We start from the raw sequence: 4,809 nt of genomic DNA on the forward strand, positions 1-4,809 counted from the left end.
CCTGCTCTGATTTGCTTTCCCAAAATGCAGCCCCCTCCCATTGATCTGAATTAAACTCCATCTGCCCCTTCTCAGCCCACTGGCCCGTCTGGTCCAAGATCCTGTTGTAATCTGAGGGAACCCCCTTCGCTGTCCACCCCACCCTCCCGTTTTGGGGTCATCTGCAAACGTACGAACTGTCCCTCTTATGCTCGCGTCCCAATCATTTAAACCTGGATGGGTTTTGTGAACAGGGAGGGTTTAGAGGGATATGGGCCGAGTGCTGGCAAACGGGACGAAATCGGGTTAGGATATCAGGACGCGTTGGACCGAAGGGTCTGTTTCCGGGCCGCGGGCCGCTTCTGCGTTGAATCGCCCCGCTTAACCCAGCTCTCTCTCTCTCTCTCTCTCTCTCCACGCTCCCCACCCCGCCCGCCGAAAACTCTAGGTTCTGGGACCACAACAAGCCCGACAGTCACTTTGACTATGAGCTGGAGGCGTTCAAGAACTGCGTGTTCCTGCGCAGGGGCACCTGGTCCAACGCTGTCTGCTCCAGCCCTCGCTATTGGATCTGCAAGCGCATCTCGGAGCGTCCCCCACTGATCCTGTGAGGAGCAGAGGGGAGAGGGCGCGTTCTGACCTTCCCCCCCCCCCCCCCACCCACCACCCACCCACCCTCGTTCGAGAGTTGCGTCGGTACCGACGGGGAGAGAGGGGACAGACTGAGTGGTGTGAGGGAGAGGGAGAGAGAGAGACGCCAGCCCCCACGTCCCCCAATCTTGGGAGGAATGGGAAAGGGGAGAGGAATTCAGAGGTGTGGGGAAGGGACGGAGGAGAGGCACGCAGCGTCTCAAGCGACGGGCATCGGGTGGGGGGGGGAGCTCGGGGCGGGGAGACCGAGATGGCATCCCCCCCCCCCCCCGCAACTACCCAACCTCTCAAACACGGCAGAGCGGTCGGTGTTAAGTGTTCCTCAATAAAACTTCAGAACTCTCGGAGTGCCCTCTGCATTGTGCGTTCGGGAATGGGGTGGGAGGGAGGTTTGAAAACTGGGAGGGGTGGGTGGGGGGGGCAAGAGTGTATCAGACACGTTAGTGAGGGTGCAAAGTGTTTGCAAACGCGAGGGATTTTATTTAGAGTGCAATCCATATGCAAACAGAGGGGATGGTAATTAATAAATTAGAGACGACAATCCATATGCAAACAAAGGGGATGGTAATTAATAAATTAGATAAATTACAAGCCATTTGCAAACACAAGGGATTATAATTAATACATTAGAGAGACTACAATCCATATGCAAACAGAGATTATAATTAATAAATTAGAGAGATTACAATCCATATGAAAACAGAGGGGGTTGTAATTAATAAATTAGAGAGACTACAATCCATATGCAAACAGAGGGGGTTGTAATTAATAAATTAGAGAGACTACAATCCATATGCAAACAGAGGGGATTGTAATTAATAAATTAGAGAGACTACAATCCATATGCAAACAGAGGGGATTGTAATTAATAAATTAGAGAGACTACAATCCATATGCAAACAGAGAGGGTTGTAATTAATAAATTAGAGAGACTACAATCCATATGCAAACAGAGGGGGTTGTAATTAATAAATTAGAGAGACTACAATCCATATGCAAACAGAGGGGATTGTAATTAATAAATTAGAGAGACTACAATCCATATGCAAACAGAGGGGATTGTAATTAATAAATTAGAGAGACTACAATCCATATGCAAACAGAGGGGACTGTAATTAATAAATTAGAGACTATAATCCATATGCAAACAGAGGGGATTGTAATAAATAAATTAGAGAGACTACAATCCATATGCAAACAGAGATTATAATTAATAAATTAGAGAGATTACAATCCATATGAAAACAGAGGGGGTTGTAATTAATAAATTAGAGAGACTACAATCCATATGCAAACAGAGGGGGTTGTAATTAATAAATTAGAGAGACTACAATCCATATGCAAACAGAGGGGATTGTAATTAATAAATTAGAGAGACTACAATCCATATGCAAACAGAGGGGATTGTAATTAATAAATTAGAGAGACTACAATCCATATGCAAACAGAGAGGGTTGTAATTAATAAATTAGAGAGACTACAATCCATATGCAAACAGAGGGGGTTGTAATTAATAAATTAGAGAGACTACAATCCATATGCAAACAGAGGGGATTGTAATTAATAAATTAGAGAGACTACAATCCATATGCAAACAGAGGGGATTGTAATTAATAAATTAGAGAGACTACAATCCATATGCAAACAGAGGGGACTGTAATTAATAAATTAGAGACTATAATCCATATGCAAACAGAGGGGATTGTAATAAATAAATTAGAGAGACTACAATCCATATGCAAACAGAGGGGATTGTAATTAATAAATTAGGGAGACTACAATCCATATGCAAACAGAGGGGGTTGTAATTAATAAATTAGAGAGACTACAATCCATATGCAAACAGAGGGGATTGTAATTAATAAATTAGAGAGACTACAATCCATATGCAAACAGAGGGGATTGTAATTAATAAATTAGAGAGACTACAATCCATATGCAAACAGAGGGGATTGTATTTAATAAATTAGAGAGACTACAATCCATATGCAAACAGAGGGGGTTGTAATTAATAAATTAGAGAGACTACAATCCATATGCAAACAGAGGGGATTGTAATTAATAAATTAGAGAGACTACAATCCATATGCAAACAGAGGGGATTGTAATTAATAAATTAGAGAGACTACAATCCATATGCAAACAGAGGGGATTGTAATTAATAAATTAGAGAGACTACAATCCATATGCAAACAGAGGGGATTGTAATTAATAAATTAGAGAGACTACAATCCATATGCAAACAGAGGGGATTGTAATAAATAAATTAGAGAGACTACAATCCATATGCAAACAGAGGGGATTGTAATTAATAAATTAGAGAGACTACAATCCATATGCAAACAGAGGGGACTGTAATTAATAAATTAGAGAGACTACAATCCATATGCAAACAGAGGGGATTGTAATTAATAAATTAGAGAGACTACAATCCATATGCAAACAGAGGGGACTGTAATTAATAAATTAGAGACTATAATCCATATGCAAACAGAGGGGATTGTAATTAATAAATTAGAGAGACTACAATCCATATGCAAACAGAGGGGATTGTAATTAATAAATTAGGGAGACTACAATCCATATGCAAACAGAGGGGGTTGTAATTAATAAATTAGAGAGACTACAATCCATACGCAAACAGAGGGGATTGTAATTAATAAATTAGGGAGACTATAATCCATATGCAAACAGAGGGGATTGTAATTAATAAATTAGAGAGACTACAATCCATATGCAAACAGAGGGGATTGGAATTAATAAATTAGGGAGACTACAATCCATACGCAAACAGAGGGGGTTGTAATTAATAAATTAGAGAGACTACAATCCATATGCAAACAGAGGGGATTGTAATTAATAAATTAGAGAGACTACAATCCATATGCAAACAGAGGGGATTGTAATTAATAAATTAGAGAGACTACAATCCATATGCAAACAGAGGGGATTGTAATTAATAAATTAAAGAGACTACAATCCATATGCAAACAGAGAGGGTTGTAATTAATAAATTAGAGAGACTACAATCCATATGCAAACAGAGGGGATTGTAATTAATAAATTAGAGAGACTACAATCCATATGCAAACAGAGGGGATTGTAATTAATAAATTAGAGAGACTACAATCCATATGCAAACAGAGGGGGTTGTAATTAATAAATTAGAGAGACTACAATCCATATGCAAACAGAGGGGATTGTAATTAATAAATTAGAGAGACTACAATCCATATGCAAACAGAGGGGATTGTAATTAATAAATTAGAGAGACTACAATCCATATGCAAACAGAGGGGATTGTAATTAATAAATTAGAGAGACTACAATCCATATGCAAACAGAGGGGACTGTAATTAATAAATTAGAGAGACTACAATCCATATGCAAACAGAGGGGATTGTAATTAATAAATTAGAGAGGCTACAATCCATATGCAAACAGAGGGGATTGTAATTAATAAATTAGAGAGACTACAATCCATATGCAAACAGAGGGGATTGTAATTAATAAATTAGAGAGACTACAATCCATATGCAAACAGAGGGGACTGTAATTAATAAACTATAGGAGGAGGAGCAGTTTCCAAAAGGGGGAGAGTGCAGTACTCCTCGCCTCCTGTAGGGGGAGAGCGCGTGCGGTCGGCGCCAGTGACGTGAATACGACCGTCGCCGGCCAGCGGAGGGTCACGTGGCCCCTGCGATGAGGTAGCGGCCGAGCCCCGCCCCCCAGCACCGACCTCCTCAAGATGGCGGCCGCCTGGGGACGACCGGAAGTGTGCATGTAACCGGAAGTGCTTTCAGCCCACAGGTGGACATGTCCCCAAAGCTCAATCCCTTAGAATTGGTCACAAACCTTTAAAAATAGGTTTAATTAATGATTAATCTTCACTAATCTGTCGAAATAGGGCCAATTCCCCATCGGGGTGTGTAATTAATGATTAATCTTCACTAATCTGTCTAAATAGGGCCAATTCCCCATCGGGGTGTGTAATTAATGATTAATCTTCACTAATCTGTCGAAATAGGGCCAATTCCCCATCGGCGTGTGTAATTAATGATTAATCTTCACTAATCTGTCGAAATAGGGCCAATTCCCCATCGGCGTGTGTAATTAATGATTAATCTTCACTAATCTGTCGAAATAGGGCCAATTCCCCATCGGCGTGTGTAATTAATC

The sequence above is a fragment of the Chiloscyllium punctatum genome, chromosome 28 (genome assembly GCF_047496795.1).
Source record: "Chiloscyllium punctatum isolate Juve2018m chromosome 28, sChiPun1.3, whole genome shotgun sequence".
In the NCBI taxonomy this organism is placed as follows: domain Eukaryota; kingdom Metazoa; phylum Chordata; class Chondrichthyes; order Orectolobiformes; family Hemiscylliidae; genus Chiloscyllium; species Chiloscyllium punctatum.